Here is an 18,876-nt window from a genome sequence, read left to right as displayed (position 1 = left end):
ATTAGATAAGTCTGATGTGTAATTACTAGCATGTTTGATACCAACAATGACCTCATGAAATCTTTAATAGCAATTCTATACAGCAGATTAAACAAGCCTTTGAATATCTTTTTAACAGTACTAAATTTCGGCCGGGCGCGGTGGCTCAAGCCTGTAATCCCAGCACTTTGGGAGGCCGAGACGGGCGGATCACGAGGTCAGGAGATCGAGACCATCCTGGCGAACACGGTGAAACCCCGTCTCTACTAAAAATACAAAAACTAGCCGGGCGAGGTGGCGGGCGCCTGTAGTCCCAGCTACTCGGGAGGCTGAGGCAGGAGAATGGCGTAAACCCGGGAGGCGGAGCTTGCAGTGAGCTGAGATCCGGCCACTGCACTCCAGTCCAGGCGACAGAGCGAGACTCCGCCTCAAAAAAATAAAAATAAATAAAAAAAACAGTACTAAATTTCTCCATCGATTAGATCAAGTTAAACTTCAGTTCAATTAAATTAAATTATTCCCTCATTTCTAATTGGTTAATCTACATTCAAGAGGAGGTATACTGGCATCATAATTATTTGTTCTACATAGTTTAATCCAACTGAATTCTGTTTCAACACATAGTTTGAAGTTCTCTCTTCCCTCCAGGAAATTCCTAGTCACAGTTCCAACAAAAGTCTACCCACTTCTTATTCCTCCACATCTCCCTGGGTGCTCAGCCCTAAGCAAAGGCCTCAAAAGCTAGAAAAAGGGATGAGAGAATAGAGAAGGATATGCTCTCTTCGTCTCTTACGCAGGCAGATGCCCCCTTTCCCACTCACTCTATCAAGAATTCTGAGGAAACTGGGATAGGACGATTGGCATTAACAAAACTGGAAACACAGAGTCATTTTAGGAATTAAAACAGTAACAGTGATTTTTTTTTAAACCCAAGGTTTATTTAAAAAATATATACTCTTTATAAAATAAAAAACTCAACCAATACAGAAGACTACTGAACAAAATCTAAAAGCCTCCTGTGTTTCCGCATTACGAAAAGCTGGCCACTCCTAATTTTGTTATTTCTTCAGACATATTCCAAGAATATATGATCACACATATGAACATAGTTTTCATACACAAAAGGGAATATATTCTCCATAGTCTTCTGCAACACTCTTTGAACATATCTTCAAGACACACAGGTAGACAGATAGATAGATCAATCTTGCATTTTTTGAAAAAGTTAAACAGTATTCAATTCTATAGTTACAAAATTATTTAGCATTCCTCTTTTGATGAACATTTAGGTTCTTTCCATTTCTTTCTATTACAGACAACTTTAATAAACACCCTTGCACACCTTCCTTTGGGCACAAGTGCAAGTCTGTCTATACAATACATTTCTGGAAGGAGATGTGCTAAATAACACTTTTGCTTATGTTTAATTCTTGTGGTAAATGTCAAACTGCTTTCCTGAAAGACTGCACCAGTTTATACTTCTGGCAGTGCTGTGTTACAGCGCATGCTCCCCCACATCCTTGATAACACTGGATACCATCAAGCATCTTCATATTTTCCAATGTGATTAGGAAAAGGAAAATTTTTATATTAAAAATATCAAATTGGCCTAATAACAGTACCCATTTATAGAGTTGCTATTCATAGGCAAACCATGTGCCTATAGAGGTTTATATCACTAGAATCATTGTGTACAAGTGATATATTTTCCCCTTCTTGTTTAATCTGTGGATGTTTTTGACACTACCATATGGTATTTATTATTACAAATACTATAATAATTATTATAATGTTGCATCATAGAAACACTGAACCACTGAGTTTGAAGAGTCTTGGGAGACAGGGTTTTAGACTTAGCCCAGCAGCTGGGGAAAGAGTTCACGTCTCTCAAATACCTACTGCCCTAAGGCAGACCTCTTGGCACTGCCTCCCAGACACCCAAGTCTACATGACCCAGAAGCCACTATGCTTCTTACCTGCAAATGAGTCAAATTAGCGACTCACTAGCTTTGTGACAGTGAACCAGTCACTCAATAACTTTTTCCTTTTTTATCCTGTAAAAGAAAGAAGTAATATCTATCTCTTAAAACTGAAACAAGGATTAAATAAGAGGACGTATATAAAGTAATAAGCACAGTGGCATATACAAATGTGTAAAATTCATATTTTAATATTATTGTGATATTTTGTGGGCATGTCCATTGAGGAAAAAGATCTATTTTACAAATTCAAGACAGACAGACACGAATTGTCCTCATTCTCAAGCCTTGAACATATGATAATTTTGAGACTGGTCATCAATATGTGCCAATACCACTTCAACAACGAGACTTCTGAACATCAATCAGGAATTGTCTCTCTATGATGTTTAGAATTTCTGGGATAAAGATTGGCCAGTCCCTAAACACTCATACTTCTAAAAGACCTTTAAACTCAAACTCCCAAAAAGAAAAAGACTTCTCCAAATTCTGCACAAGATCATCCACTTACTTTGTTCACTGCGCTTTAGGAGTAGAGTTTTCCCTTGCGTAATGAACAATATATTCAGCTTTTTGTTTCCAACACTGAGTGGTGGGCTTGTCCTTGAACAGCACATATGATACATTTGTATATGTATGTTGTTTTAAACAAAATTACCTATATGTTATAATACTGGGTAGTAACACACATGCATATACACCCATCCTTAAGCTGCTGTATTGTTCATTTATTGGATGTACAAATTCTTTTGCCCCAAAGATAGGATTATTTGCATGCTGAAACTATTTCAGCTTTTCTGTTTCAATCCTATCACTCCCGAGCTCCATTCTACCTGGCCCTTCACGGCTTCCTGAGGGCTATCACTTTTTCATGTCTTTTTACTTGTCACCAAGCTACCCCTTCTGTCTTGAACGATTTCATTCTCCCCACACAACCACTCACTTATCAAATACCTGTTCATCCCTCAAGGCCCAACTGAAACATCTCTTCTACCCCTTAATCCTTATTCCTCCTTTTTTCATTCCCATAACACTCTGTATATGTCTCAACTCAGCTCTAGATGTATGTATCTTATTTGTGTATCTGTCCCCATCCAATAGGATTATATACTTCTTGATAACATATACCTCTAATGTGGTTTTCAAAGCTTCTATCTCCAAGACTTTACATATCAACAGTCACCTATAGTGTTTCCACTCACATGTGCTATTCATATAAAAATTTATCTGCAGCCTACAGCAAGCACAGAAAAATCTGCAACATCAACAGAGGATTTGTTTTTGTTATCTTGATTTCTGTGTCACTTTTATATATTTCAAGTTACAAATTGATTTCCCCAATGGCCAGAGACGCGGAGATTTGAAAGAGCAAACCAAATACCTTTTGTCTAAAAGCATATGGGCTCAGTGGTGTTGACAGCTTAATATATAAGGCGGCCGGGCGCGGTGGCTCAAGCCTGTAATCCCAGCACTTTGGGAGGCCGAGACGGGCGGATCACGAGGTCAGGAGATCGAGACCATCCTGGCTAACGGTGAAACCCCATCCCTACTAAAAAATACAAAAATCTAGCCGGGCGAGGTGGCGGGCGCCTGTAGTCCCAGCTACTCGGGAGGCTGAGGCAGGAGAATGGCGTAAAACCCGGGAGGCGGAGCTTGCAGTGAGCTGAGATCCGGCCACTGCGCTCCAGCCTGGGGCACAGAGCGAGACTCCGTCTCAAAAAAAAAAAAAAGAAAAGAAAAGAAAAAAAAAAAAAAAAAATATATATATATATATAAGGCATGAGCAGATCTATGTCACTTCACACAGCTGCTCAATGTAGGCAAGGCAGCAGTGATACTATTATCCCCATTTGAGTTGAGATCCACAAGTATCTAACACACTGAACAAAGCAGGTCAGTCCATCTGTTTTTAAAGAACTTGTACAGATACCTAGGTAAATAATAAGCATTAAATTGATATTTGCTGAGTGAGTACTAGCCCTTTTATATCAATTAAAACTCCCATTAATATCCAAATATCATATTAAAACTTTTGCTACAGAGATTTAGTGCAATTAGTTTAATGACAACAATCTTTTCCCACATCCAATGATTTTATTTATAAAATATCTGAAAACATAGAAGCCTTTCAGATATCTAGGGCTTCTCTATAATGAGGGATGGGCAGGATGATTAAGAGTGGGATAAAGGAAATGTTTAATTTTGTATAAACACTTCAAAAAACTCTTTAGGATCATGTTATAAATTGCCTAAATTCACGTAGTACCTTTCTTCTTAAAATAGGGTCTCCACATCTTCCTAAAAACAGAAAACTATGATACAACTTATTCCAGGATGTCAAGCATCATTAGCCAACTGAATGCCATGTCCTCTGTTCTAATCCAGCTATTATATAACCACTCTGATCATGATATTCACCTGGGCAATGTCCTATAAGGACTCTGCGACTTAAAGAATGTGTTCAAATTCCTAGACCAGCAATGAAGGCCATTCACACGTTGCCTGCAAACCAAACACTCTAGTGAAATATCCTTCTGTTTCACTAGCCATAAGCTTCAATCCAAGCAAAACAATATTCATTTTCTGAGCATTTACTATATAAACACCAGACACTGTTTAATAGTTTAGACATATTTTCCCATGTATTCCTTACCACAGCCCGCACCCCCACCAGGGAGTCATTGTCTTAGATTTAGAAATAAGGAAAGTCAAATGATACTGTAACTTTCCTAAGGCCACACACGCTGAAAATAATGTAGCCAGAATTTGAATACTGATTCCAAGCCCTCTTAAACATAAAGCTGTACTGAATGGGTATGTAATTTCTGACCATCTCTTCTCTATCCTCGTGGCCAACGTGGTGCTGGGTACATAGCAGACACTGTAAATTTTTAATAAAACAAGACTCTGTGTCATTGTTTGCTGGTTTTTTGTCTATAAAGACAAAGGCTGCCCACCTTTCTTTCAAACACCTTTTCAAGTTCACTTTCTTCCACAATGCTTTCCATAGCTAACCTCTCCAGCTCACTTCCATTTCTCCCTAGCTCATGGTCTGTGCTAGAAGCTTGCAACTAATGCTCTACTTCCTTGCAACACTTATGTATTTGTAGTCCTTCTTTTTCATTTATTTTTGCTCATATGGTCTCATTAATCCTTAAACTTTGAGTTCTTTATACCACCCAAATGTCTGGACCCCAGTGACAGCCAATTTAAGCACTTCTGTACTAGACTGCCCTATACTTCTCTGCCAGCCTACAAGATAAAAACATTTTTTAAGCATTGCTCTTTTGTCAATTTGGAGTTCTTTTTAAAATATAGACTTTTTTTCTCACTGTGGAGCAAATTATTATAACTTTAATCTGTACAGAGTCCCTTAAGAAACAACAGAACAGCATTTTTTTAAAACCCACCACTTCATCAAGGATCAGAAAACTGAAGTGTAACTTTCAGCCGCTGGTAGCCTCTGCTTCAGGGTGATGTCTTATCTGTGAGGTGAATTACCTTTGCCTTCCTGACCTGGAGAGTGAAGGGGGAGGTAACTATCTGCTTTACTCCCTCACATGGCACTAAATGGAACATTCTAATAAACTTGTTACTTTCTTGCTCTGCTTTTGTAGTCTTCAACTAAAGGAAGCAAAATGTATCTCATATACAGTAACCTTTACGTCTGAGCTTAAAGATGACAGTGGCTTAAATCCTTGTGTAAATATATTATAGCAAAAGCACATATTGAATAAGACACCCAAAGGATATCACTGTGATACTTGCTATTATATAGCATTTTAAATGTTCTTCCAAATCTAGGCTTTTGAAGAGGGAAGATTTGAGAATTTGAATCCGTTAAAGAATCTAAGCCTGAGAAGAGAGTTTGAATGAATAAGAGAGAGTAAAGTCATGAGAATTATGAAAAGGCATGACGTTTTGCTCTCTGAAAGCAATTTGGCAATCTAAGGGTCGAGATTAAGGACACTAATAAATGAGTAAACATTTTTTAAGGGAATTTATGACAGAATTGCATGTCTTATCTTTTGACATTTTGATAACAGTCATCCTAAAAGAGATGAGCTGATATCTCATTGTGGTTTTTATTTGCATTTCCCTGATGATTAGTGATGTTGAGCATGTTTTCACGTATGGGTATTTGTATGCCTTCTTTGGAAAAGTGATTATTCATGTTCTTTGCCCATTTTTTAATTGAGTTATTTTATTTTGCTATTTAGTCGTGTGACTTCCTTAAATATTTTGAATATTAACCCCTTATCAGATATACGGCTTGCAAATATTTTCTCCCATTGTCTAGGTTGCCTTTTTATTCTGTTGATTGTTTCTTTTGCTATGCATGAACTTTTTTTAGGGTGATGTAGTCCCAATTGTTTATTTTTGCTTCGTGCTTTTAGTGTCATACCCAAAAAACTCATTGCCAAGATCATTGCTGTAGAACTTTCCCCCTATGTTTTCTTCTAGTGGTTTTAGATGGATATATTAATTAGCTTGATTGTGGTAATTTCACAGTGGATAAATATGCTGAGACATCATGTTGTCAAATACATATCATTTTTGTTAATTAAATCTCAATAAAGCTGAAAGGAAATGAATTGTGTATATATGGTGTATGTGTAACTTTAGCTTTAAATTATCTTTAAGGAGATGATATTAATGGCTATTTAAAAGCCATCTATGATACTAGAGACATCTCCCCAAAGGTGACAGGAAATTACTTTGGATTTTATCACGAATCTACTCAATTTTCAAAAGTCTTTCCTTCATCCCATTTTCTCTATAATCGCATGGAATCATTTCCCTCTCTAATTTCTCCCATGTGGTCATCACTTCCTTTCACTCCCTGATCTGCTTCTCAGTCCATTTAACGTCTTCCATCTCCTTGACTCTCCTGTAAACATTTGAAAAAGTCACTAGTGTCCTGTGGGACTCCACTCAGTATTTGATACTGTTGCTCATCCTCTTTTCATAAATCTCATGACTTTACGCTCTCCTATTCAAACTCTCTTCTCAAGCTTGATTCTTTAATGAATTCAGATTCCCACATCTCCTATTTCTCATTCTCCTGTTTCTCATCCTCCTCTTTCTCTACCGGCACCCCCTAAAATACCGCTTTTCCCCTATTCAATTCAAATGACACTATCATGCTGCTAACTCCCTTTATATCTCCAACCCTCAACTTTCTATCAGTCTCTGAAACTGAAATTTAAATTATCTATTAAATCTGTCCACAAAACCTTACTATTACCTCAAACTCTCTAAGTCCAAAACAAAACACAAAATTGTCCTTTTTGTTCTCCAAACTTAACTTTTTTATTCTCTTGTATTACCTGAGTCAGTGGATGATGTTGCCATCCAATGGATTCCACGTAAGAAATCTAAACTGCAGAAAAGCAGTGTGGACTATAGAAAATGCACTACTCATAAGTGGTTTGATATTGACAAATCACTTCCTGTAACTGGAGTTCAATTCCCTATTATTATAAGGTTCTGTGTGTATCTCACATTTTTGTCGTTCATTAAAACACCAATTAATGATCACTCAGTGTGCATCCAAACCACCAAAGTGAGGTAAAGTTAAAATAAATATGCATACACATACATAAATTTTAAAATGAAAAATAATCCTTTTTACAAGTGTAAGTGATGTTGAAATTTGTTTTACATTGTTTTACATGACACTGCTTCTAATTTTTGTAATCTGTCACCATAATGGGTGGTTTGAATCAGATTCCCTCCATTCCCACCCTTTTCTACTAAATTAGGAAATCCAATTTACAATTATAGATCACTGGAATTTTTATTTAGTGTTTGATGGCTCTTTCTAATAGTTTAGGGTTTCTCTTGGGAAGAGGTAAGTGTGTTCATACGTGGGAGGAAGAGTGACATAGGTATATGACAACCAGGAGAAATGATTGTGGCAGAGACTATGTGTTCCATAAACCCTGTTTCCTCTTTTTCCCTGATACAAAGCTAGACTATGTTTCCTAACTTCTCTTTAAGTTAGGTGTGGCCCTGTTGCTGAATTTTAGCCAATAGAACTGGGCAAAAGAATGCATTCCTCTTCTGGATCCAGTTGGTCCATGAAAGCTGCCACAGGTGATCCAGCTGGAGTCCCCAAAGTGAACCTGGGCATCATAACAAGATGATTGTAAAACTAGAAGATGGAAAGAGACTGGGTCCCTGAATCACTGTCTGTGGGAGAGCCGCCCAACCAGCAATATACTGAACTCTGATGCAAGTGAGAGGTAAATTCCTACTGTGTGAAATCACTGAATTTACCTGCCACAGCACCAAACTTTACCTTAAATAATACACATGCATTGGAAAAGATTTTTTAGCCATAAACAACTGGTTGCACTACAGTATTAAAAGTATGCAACATTTAAAAAAAAAAAAAAAAGGAAAAAAAGAAGAAAACCTTTCATTTCAATTAGATCTAAGAACTTAGCTACACTCAAAAAAAAAAAAAATCATATGTTACCAAAATCTATACAACAAAAACACCAAGAATAATCACTTTGAATCAGTTTCTAAGTAAGTCCTTAAGGATCGTGACATATATATCACCGAAACAGTGACACAGCATCTCTCATTTCATTCAGTATAAAGAAGCAATTTAGATCATCACATTAAAGAGTATTGTTTTAACCTTGAGAGACAACCTAGGAAAAACCATTCTGGACATAGAAATTGGTACAAATTTCATGACGAAGATACCAAGATCAATTGCAGCAAAAGCAAAACCTAATAAATGGAATCTAATTTAACTGAAGAGCTTCTGCACAGCAAAATAAACTGTCGACAGAATGAACAGACAACCCACAGAATGGGAGAACGTTTTTGCAAATTACGCATCTGACAAAGGTCTAATATCTAGCATCTAGAAGGAACTTAAACAAATTTACAAGAAAAAAAACAACCCCATAAAAAAGCAGGCAGAGAACGTGAACAGACAATCTTCCAAAGAAGACATACATGCGACCAACAAGCATATGAAGAAAAGCTCCATATCACTGTAAGACACCATCTCATACCAGTCAAAATGGCTATTATTAAAATGTCAAAAAATAACAGGTGCTGGTGAAGTTGTTAAGAATAGAAAACATGTATACACTGTTGGTGGGAGTATAAATTAGTTCAATCATTGTAGAATACAGTGTGAAGACTCCTCAAAGAGCTAAAAATAGAACTACCATTCAACCCAGCAATCCCATTACCAGGTATGTATCCAAATGAATATAAGTTGTTCTATCATAGTGATACATGCACGAATATGTTCACTGTAGCACTATTCACAATAGCAAAGACATGGAATCACCTAAACGCCCATCAGTGGAAGACTGGGGTAAGAAAATGTGATACATATACACCATGGAATACTATGCAGTCATAAAAAAGAATGAGATCATGTCCTTTGCAGAAACACAGATAGAGCTAAGGGCCATTATCCTCAGCAAGCTAACACAGGAACAGAAAACCAAATACCGCATGTTCTCACTTACAAGTGGGAGCCAAATTATTAGAACACATGGACACAAAGAGGGGAACACCACACACTGGGGTCTACCAGAGGATGCAGAGGAGCCACCCTTTGGAGGAGGGAGAGAAGCACAAAAAATAAGTATTGGGTATTAGACTTAGTACCTGGGCGATGAAATAATCTGTGTATCAAACCTCTGTGACATGAGTTTACTCATATAACAAACTTGCACATGTACTCCTGAACCTAAAAGTTAATATTTTATATATATATTTATATATTTTTACATACATATTAATATATTATATTTTTTACATATATTAATATATTATATATTAAATATATATATTATAATATATATATAATTAGTGTTTTGTACTTATTTGCTCTACTTGTGGTATATTTATTTGATTTCCCAATCTCTGGGTCTTAATTGTTTTTATTTTTTAATTTATTTCTGATAGTATTGAAATCATGACCCAAAAAAGTCGCTCACATTCAATCACGAAATTCATTTTTTTCATTTGGATTTTATCAAGAATCTACTCAATTTTCAAAAGTCTTCCCTTCATCCCATTTTTAAAATTGTATTTATCTTTATTGTCCTCTGGTCCATGTCCATGTGCATATTCAATATTTGCATATCTACCTTAACATCATGGAGTCTAATATCTGCATTTTCCATTATCATGATCCTGTGTATTTTGCCACATTTCCTACTTCTTCCCTGTGAATTGACCTGTTCTGCTTCTCTCCGCTCTCCTCCATCTCTGACCCCAAGCATCCTCCAGTGTTTCTTTTTCTAATTGACACCTGGCAGCTAACTTCCTATTAAACTAAATTCAGATCTAATAACAGGGAACTTCTTTTTCTTTCCTTTAAATGTTATTTGGCAGCACTTGTAGGACTTATATGTGTTTCCAAAGAAAACTAGGATATGAACAGGATTTCGAGCCATTGTTTACGAATGCAGTTGCTTCTACACAAAACTGTTTGCTCTAAAGCAGGATGGAGTATAAGCCAGGCCTTTCTGTACCCCTCACAAGAGGCCTTAGTCACTAATGTTTTAATAGGACCTTGTTATAGTTCTGTGAAATGGACTTCATAGGCAGAATAGGAGAAATTTCATGTTATTACTTTTAAAACCTCCTGCCTTTTGGTTTGTGTTTATTTTGAGCCTCTTTCTAGGTATGGAGTGGCAGGTACAGAGAAACCTCATGGGAAGACTAATGGGCCCAGGTACTCGGACAATGCAGGATGGCATGTCAATTGGTAAACTTCAGTCTTCCTCATTGTAACATTTTAGCGAAGCATAATTTTTAAGAGCTCAGCCTCTGGAGCCAAGTTACACAGGTCTGAATGTCAACTATGTCACTTATAAAACCCTTTGCTCATCTGTACCCTTATCAGTAAGCTGAACCTAACAGTACAGCTTACCTCATGGAGGTGTTAGAAGGATTAAATGAGAAAACTTACATAAGTAGCTTACCCTGCTATGTCGCAGGGTATTAGAAAAAATGTCCTTTAAACAGCATTATAAATATTGAATAATAACTTTCCTTTAGCAAAAGAGAAGTCCCCAGATTGGTAAATAATACTATAGCATTCCCACAGCACTGACTGTATGAAAACAATGCCAATTACTGAAAGCCAGGTTGCAAGTGGATGGCCTGCAGTTTGGCTCCTGGAAGTGTTTGGTTTGGCCAGCATACATTTGTATCTGGTTCCGCTATTCTGGTTTACACCAACTGATACTCACTGTCCAAGGAAGATCTAGTTCCAGAGAAACAGACAAGCTTTTGAATAAGACAGAGCTGGTTAGATTGCTGGTTTTACCACTTATAATGTCACCTTGGGCATGTTTACTAACTTTTCTGTGCTTCATTCTCCCTTATCTGCCTCTCTGGAAAATATCCCTTTCACAGGACCATTGTGCCTGGCTCACAATGCATATTCAATATTAGTGTTACCTCTTTTTCCCTCTTCACATGTAAGTTGTAATCAAATCTACTGTGCTTAATTTTGCACTAAAACACAATAGATATACAGCCCAGTCTGTTTTAAGCTTTCATTTGCTCACTTGTTTATTTAGCCAAAAATATGTCTTCAAGGCCCAATAGGAGATGGGTAAAACTGAGAAATGATATTAGAAAGAATAACTTTGGAGACTGTCTGTGTTGAAGTCCCAGTTATGCTACTGACTGGCTGTGTGACCTTAGGCACGTAACTTGACCTCTCTGTGTCTGAATTTCCTCATCTATAAAATGATGATTACAGTTATATCTACCTCTTAGAGTTGTTGTGAGGATTAAATGATTTAATACACATGGTACTCTGTACAGTACCTGGCACAGTATGGGAGTTTATACAAGTATTGGCTCTCATCATTCTTCCACCTTCTCTTCCTCCTCCACCTCCTTCTTTTCTGCTTCTCCTCCTCCTCCATCGCCATCATCGTCATCATCATCATCTTCCAATTCAGTGCCACATATCGTAGTAAAAATGAAAGTAATCTCATTTCAAAGATCGAATGTTAAAGGAGGAACAAGAATGATTATTTCTATGAAATAAGTACTATTTTTACTCTCAAAACTTCAAAAAACAGCTTCTCATTCAGCCCAAAATGAATTTAACACGTTCTACTCTAAACTTGTTTGAGTTTTAAGAGTGCCAATGCCTAGGTGTGCTTCTTTTACCTAGTGGGGTACAGAGTACGTAAGAAGGAATGGACCTGGGAGGGATGGTTAAGGAGATGAAATGGCATCCACGCCAAGTTTGTTGGCCAAACACTTTTTGAATATAAGTATGTACAATACTGTGTGAAGTGTTAAAACACATTAGGGGTAGTTTGAGGACACAGACAAAATAAAAGTTATACTAATTATACACTTTCCTAAAAACATATGCTGATACATTTTGAATTATCTACTACATAGTCAGGAAGATATCAGCTCAAGAAGTGATTACTCATTCTTCCCACATTTACATTTTGTGTAGTGTGGAGAGTGAGTCATTCACACAAATTAATAAACGTTTCTGGACTGAGACTATCATCAGAATGAGCAAATTGAACTGTCTACTGATAGTTTCCATGAGAAATGACGTAAATCCCTGTGTTTGCACACTGTGATTTCAGCACAAATGAAAGTGTGAAAGAGTCACCTCAGAGGAAGAAAATAAGCAGATGAAACTCTGGCTCTTATTCCGAAAACACTCTACAAAAATTTTAAAGGAAAAGAGAGTTTTAAGATGAGAAATATTAGGTGACTTGGTTTAAAAGCAAGCTTATCAAGTAAGGAAAATATATAGATTTGCATGTGTCTTTACAGTAGAATGATTTATAATCCTTTGGGTATATACCCAGTAATGGGATTGCTGGGTCAAATGTATTTCTGGTTCTACATCCTTGAGGAATCGCCACACTGTCTTCCACAATGGTTGAACTAACTAATTTACACTCCCACCAACAGTGTAAAAGCGTTCCTATTTCTCCACATCCTCTCCAGCATCTGTTGTTTCCTGACATTTTAGTGATCGCCATTCTCACTGGCGTGAGATGGTATCTCATTGTGGTTTTGATTTGCATTTCTCTAATAACCAGCGATCAGATTTTTTTCACACGTTTGCTGGCCACATAAATGTCTTCTTTTGAAAAGTTTCTGTTCATATCCTTCACCCACTTTTTGATAGGGTTGTTTTTTTCTTGTAAATTTAAGTTCTTTGTAGATTCCGGATATTAGCCCTTTGTGAGATGGATAGATTGCAAAAATTTTCTCCCATTCTGTAGGCTGCCTGTTCACTCTGATGATAGTTTCTTTTGCTATGCAGAAGTTTTTCAGTTTAATTAGATCCCATTTGTCAATTTTAGCTTGTGTTGCCATTGCTTTTGGTGTTTTAGTCATGAAGTCTTTGCGCATAACTATGTCCTGATGGTATTGCCTAGGTTTTCTTATAGGATTTTTATGGTTGTAGGTCTTACATTGAAGTCTTTAATACATCTTGAGTTAATTTTTATATAAGGTGCAAGGAAGGGGTCCAGTTTCAGTTTTCTGCATATGGCTATCCAGTTTTCCCAACACCATTTATTCACTAGGGAATCATTTCCCCTTGCTTGTTTTACAAAATGCTTTGCAGAAGAAAAATGACTTAAAATGTACCAAACAATTTCTCTGATTTACATCAAGGACTAATTCATGAACCTAAAGCTACCTTAGACAGTTCTCATGGGATGTTCTTTTTATCAGTAGTTGAGTTAGGTGCAGAAGCTAAGCAAGGAGGCTGAAGGCGTAGCTTCCAGTATAAAATAAAGTGTTAATTTTAAAAATCCAGCTGTTTATCACAGTACTATACATCTAGTAACTGAGATTAGGATGAAATTGCTTTTCCTTTAAATTTTATAAATCAAACAGCCAGTTTCTATAAAAATTCATTTTTCTGAAATAAAAGGATTAAGACACCATAAAAACACCACGCTGCTAACAATGACAGACCTCATTTCTGAGATAAATAATACATCTGTTACATATTTCATCATTTTTAAATGAGAAAATACATTTAATTTAAAAATAATTATGCTCAATTTTTTCATAAAAGTTATTTCTCACTGTAATTCCTAGTCATATTTAAATTTCTAATTTAACTCTACCAAAGATATAATTTAAATGTCATTGATGATCACTGTATAACAAAGTGATAGCCAAGTTCACAAACCAAAATTAAAGAACATCTTGAGATCTTTGATAGTGTGTCCCACTAAATTGGTCATTATCTCCTAAAGTGATTTTTGGCACAAGAGATAAATGTGATATCCCGAATGTATCTTGTAACAGATATTGCATATCATTTGGCTAATTCATCAGTGGGAAATTTGGCATTACATAGTATAGTACTATAAATTCTCCACACAGTAATGAATAATGTAATTACACAAACTCTTTGAATCAGATATTGTTCAAAATGAAGATGAACTTTAAAGTATTTCTGAATATGTCACATAAAACCAGTTGGTCTTTTTAATGCTTTTCAACAGATCTTCCTTGTCCTTTTGAAAAATCAATATAAAAGAACATAGAGAATTGCTACATTTCAATCTCTTTTATTTTTATCCTTGGCCTCTTACAGCTTAACTTCACTTTTATTTTTTCCTTAACTGCTCTAAATTATGCTGAGCTATTCTTTGATGAGAATTGTTTCCTTGTCCCCCAAATCCTTCTTAGTTCTACAGTTAACCCCTAGAGTGATACATCCTCCATTATAGGAGCAAGGAAGGAGAGAAGGAGCTGACAGAGAAGGGCCAGAATTATTTCAATTCTGTTTAGTTTTGTTCTTCCATCTCCAGCCCTGGAGGGGAAGAGGAAAGAGAACTGGAAAAGAAAATTAACATTATCCAGGTGTTTTGCCAAAGAACAGGGTAAACAGAACACTGTTTCACCTATTCATCTGTATTTTTATCTGGCATACCTGACTGATAACAATTGACACTCATCTTAGCTGGAACTGACCACTAAGTAACTGCAAAACGGTACTTCTAGAGTAAAGGGAACAGCAAGAGTACAACTAGCTGCGGTTTTAAATTCTATTTTGAGCAAAACATTCACAAAAAATATCAATAATTTAGGTACTGAAAAGTTTTTGAAACAATGAGTGAAATAGTAGACTTTCATCCTTTACCCAAAAAAACAGGAATATAAGTCAATGGAAAATATTCCTGCAGTGGAACATTTACAACCAGTTGTTGGTGTTGGTATTGTTAAGAATAAACAGTTCAAATTGCTCTGCAAAGGCCAAGTTTGGTTTGTGTTAATTAACACTGACTATTTGTGAGACCAGCTTCCAAGAGTTTATTTAGATCTTTGAGGTCAATCAAAATAAAACATCCTACTTATGTTATTGTAATTAACATTTAGAAACAGAGAAGAATATGAAAGTTCCCTAAATTCATTAAAAGTAGTGCTATTAACATGAGAATGGTTCTGATGGCCAAAATATCATCTCTAAATAATTGTATCATATCTGCTAAACTGTATACTATAATTCTCGCTTTTGTGGTCTCATTTTTCAAGTTAAAAATTGAGATGGTAAGGGACACATAAACATAAATGTAACCTTCTGTGCTTTTAAAATTATGAAGTGTTATCACATATTTTGAAAAACTAGAACCTAAAACATCTCCAGTTGCACAAACCTCACAACTTTAATAGCAGTCCATGCAACTATTTACTTGTGATGAACTTAAGTGAATAGTCAAGTCTTAGCCCATCAGGACACAATGTAAATCATGAGACTTTCATCACTTTAATTATTCCTATGCCATAGCTAGAAATGGAATTCTGGCCAATGGGAGAATGGGAAAGAGTAATTAGCAAATAGATGCCTCATTTATATTATGTACCATAATTGCTAAAACTGCTGGCTTTTTAAGGAATAAGCTTTTCACTTCTATATGAGGAAGTGAATGTGTGCTGGCATTTTTATAAGTAAAATGATTTCTTAAATCTTAACACTCAGATGAGGAAACCAATTCCAAAAATGATTTTATGAGTTAAAACATAAAACCAAAGAAAGGAGCTTTACATGAAAAATGGAAGGAGGTGGGAGAGAGGCAATGAGAGGGTGGGGGCAGGAGCCAGTGGGGGGATGGCGGGGGGGGGGAGAGAGAGAGAGAGAGAGAGAGAGAGAGAGAGACTGACTGACTTGTTTTCTTCTCTGTCAAATCAATTGGACCAAAAGGAAACAAAAATTTCAAAGTCATCTCAAACAAAACAATACCAGGTATTGGAGCCTATCTTATTTTCTCTGTAACATCTGCCAAATATTGGCACACCAAAAACAGCAGTAAGCTTGGCAAAATTTGAGAGAGAGGCAAAAGGCACTTGCTGATCGAGACAGAGGGGAAGTATCTGTGGCAGGCGCTGCAAACTACTGCCCACAGGCCAAATCCAGCCTGCTGCCTCTTTTTGTCCAGTCCATGAGCTAAGACTGGTTTTACATTATTAAATAGTTGGAAAAATTCAAAAGAAGAATGTTTCACGGTACATGAAAATTATATGACATTTAAATGTCAATGACCATCAATAAAGTTTTATTGGAATACAGCCATGCTCATTCATTTACATTTTGTCTATGGCTGCTTTTACTTTATAATGGCAGAACTGAGACCTTGTAGCAGAGACCACATGGCACAAAAAGCCTAAAATCCTTCCTAGCTGGGCTAGTCCTCTACAGACAAAGTTTGCCAACTTCTACTTTAGGGAATCCCAAGGGTCCATTTCCCAGGACAAGGGTCCCCAAGCCCACCTCCCCCGTTACGAACTGGGCTGCACAGCAGGAGGTGAGTGACAGGGAACCCAGAGGAACTTCCCCCGTATTTACAGCCACTCCCCATGGCTTGCATTACTGCCTAAGCTCCGCCTCTATTAGATCAGCTGCAGCATTAGGTTCTCATAGAAGCAGGAACGCTTTTGTGAACCATACATGTGAGGGATCTAGGTTGCACGCTCTTTATGAGTATCTAACGCCTGGTGATCTGTCACTGTCTCCTATCACCCCCAGATGGGGCTGCCTAGTTGCAGGAAAACAAGCTCAGGGCTCTCACTGATTCTACATTTTGGTGAGTTGCATAATTATTTCATTATATATACAATGTTATAATAGAAATAAAGTATACCATACATGTAATGCACTTGAATCATCCTTAGAACATCCCTGAACCACTCCCTGGTCTGTGGAAAAACTATCTTCCACGAAACCGGTCCCTGGTGCACAAAAGGTCAAGGACCACTGCCCTGGAGCATTTCTCAGTCCTATACTGACTCCCTCTGGTACCCTTCCTTATTTCCAAGAGGCCCCAGAGTTTTGACCCATTTAAAGTTCCTTTGTAAAAAGTTCTTTTTCCTAACCACCTCAAGAGTAGGATACAGTTGCCCAAGAACAGGATATTGTTGCTCTCTACACAGTTGGCACATGGACTTTGTCTTCATGTGCTCTGGCTGCTATCACAAAACACCACGAATTGGATGGCTTACACAATAGAAATCTGCTTCTCACCATTCTGGGGGATGAAAAGGGAAAGTCTAAGGTTACGGTGCAAGCCAATTCAGTTTCTGGAGAGGGTTCTCTTCCTGCTTTATAGAGGGCCATCTTCTGGCTGTGTTCTCACATGGCAGAGACAGAGAGAGCATGAGAAAGCGTAAGAGGGCACACACTCTGGTGTCTCTTCATTTTCTTAAGAGGGCACCAGTTCAATTGGATTAGGGCTTCACCCTATGACCTCATTTAACTTTTATCACCTCCTGCATGCCCTATTTCCAAATACAGTCACACTGAGGGCTAGGGCTTGAGCATATGAATTTTGGGGGAACACAATCGTTCTCTGGCAGATCTTTTCTTTTTGAGGGTGTTGCTTCTATTCATGATTAGAAATCAGACAGGTAGAAAAAAAAAAAAAACAGTGCATTCAAGCTAGTCGCAGCTTTCGAAAGCCTTGCAGGAATCTCAGTCATTAACCTTGATCTGTAAGCCTTGACTCTTTCTCAATGGTACCAAGAAGGTTCACTGACATTCTGCTTCCTTTTTCTATTCCAGAAGGTAAAATCCTTTGAAATGCATTCTGTCGTTCATTTGTTACTGTTCTCTTATATGATTGTTTGTGTGTGTGTGTGTGTGTGGTGTGTGTGTGTGTTTAATAGGAAGAGTAGCAGCTTTCCCCATGGGTCCTGTACTGAAGACAGTCATGACAATTGAAAGTTTCAGTGTCCCATATATTTGTTTCCTAGGGCTGTGTAACAAAATGCCACATATTAGGTGACTTAAAACAATAGAAATTTATTGCCTTATAGTTTGAGAAGCTAGAATTCCAAGATCAAGGTATTGCTGGGAGGACTGATTTCTTCTGAAGGCTGTTTGAGAGAATCTGTCCTGGGTTTCTCTCCTATCTTCTGGTGATGTGCTGGCAATCTTTGGCATGCTTTGGCTTGCAGAAGTATCACCTTGATTTCTGCCTTCACATGGCATTCTCCCTATACGTGTGTCTATGTTCAAATTTGTCCTTTTTTATAAGAACATCAGTTACTGGAATTAAGGGCCCATTCTACTTCAGTGTGACCTCATCATTTTTACTTCACTCATTATATCTGCAATGATCCTATTTCCAAATAAGGTCACATTCTGAGGTACTGTGGGTTAGGACTTCTTTTTGGGAGACACACTTCAACCCTTAACATCCTTTATATAGAATATAGCTTGAAAGCCCATTTTATAAACTTACATTTGTGAACCATAGATCTTCGATTGTAATGGATTCTTCAAGGCCCCAAGCTGTTGGGGTAGGTTTGAGAGCGTAGCCAAGAAGACAGAGAGGTGGAGCTCATCCTCTGCCTCCATGCCTCAGCCTGAACAGAGCTGATTTCGTACGTTATTTTTGTTTTGTTTTTGTTC

The sequence above is a fragment of the Trachypithecus francoisi genome, unplaced genomic scaffold (genome assembly GCF_009764315.1).
Source record: "Trachypithecus francoisi isolate TF-2019V2 unplaced genomic scaffold, Tfra_2.0 Lachesis_group16, whole genome shotgun sequence".
Lineage (NCBI taxonomy): Eukaryota > Metazoa > Chordata > Mammalia > Primates > Cercopithecidae > Trachypithecus > Trachypithecus francoisi.
The sequence above is the reverse complement of the archived record's forward strand: the minus strand, read 5'-3'. Positions refer to the sequence as shown.